Below are 1,001 nucleotides of genomic sequence, written 5' to 3'. Positions count from 1 at the left end.
GTGACCAGCCTTAGCAGAACCCCTGAGTGTTAATTCTGGAAGAATTATATCAACGAAAATGCAAATTCATCTCAACAAGGTTGCCCAACATTGCACAACTGCTTGCCACCCCGAATCAGGGTTTTATTGTTGGCAAAAAGGAAATGATCATGGTAAAGCATTTTCTTTTCCAAATGAAAATAGTTCCACAGTCTTGTATTTGAATGACCAAAGGAATTCTTGCTCAGTGTAAACAACTCAGAAAATAGGGGAGAGTATAAGGAAGAAAAACGAAAAGTAATGGTAATTCCAGCACACATGAAAAGCAATGGTGATACCAATACACAGGAATAACATTCCTGGGAATTCTCCATAATTGGGGATTTTTTTCCTATGAGTACCCACAAACGCGCAGTTATACTACATACATATATTATATCCACATTCATGCTATATTTGCATTCATACAGCTTATATTTACATTGGCACAGATAATAATATATAACATAAAATTAATTACATGTAAAAATATATCACATTATATTTTTTCCACTCGCGTACACTCAAGACTGTATTAACGACACTGGGAACCCCTGATTACACCTAATTGGGGGTGGGGAAGGAACCCGGCCAGAGCGGAAGCCAGAACACTCGAGAGCAGTCAGCTCGAGCATATGAACTACAAGTCCCAGCAGCCCAATTCGCGGGCCGGGCGACCAGAGTCTGTAGAAACTACTAGTACCGGCAAGCATGGAGCAGACGCCGGGACTACAAGTCCTAGAATGCACTGCTCCCGGATCGCGCAGGGCCCTCCGGGATATGTAGTCGTTGGGGGAGCTAATTTCTATTCCTTCAATATCAAAGAAAATGCAAATTCCTCCAACGGCCCACCAACGCGACTTCTAACCGGCAAGCGAGAAGCCCGGGCGCACCATAAGGAAGTAAAAACTCTTCGGGGTCCCAACTGTGGCGCGGGAGCAGGACGCGTGCGCATGCTCGGCGGCTATGGGCGCGGGAGATGG

Source organism: Myotis davidii, unplaced genomic scaffold, assembly GCF_000327345.1.
Source record: "Myotis davidii unplaced genomic scaffold, ASM32734v1 scaffold77, whole genome shotgun sequence".
Lineage (NCBI taxonomy): Eukaryota > Metazoa > Chordata > Mammalia > Chiroptera > Vespertilionidae > Myotis > Myotis davidii.
Note: the sequence above shows the minus strand (reverse complement) of the source record.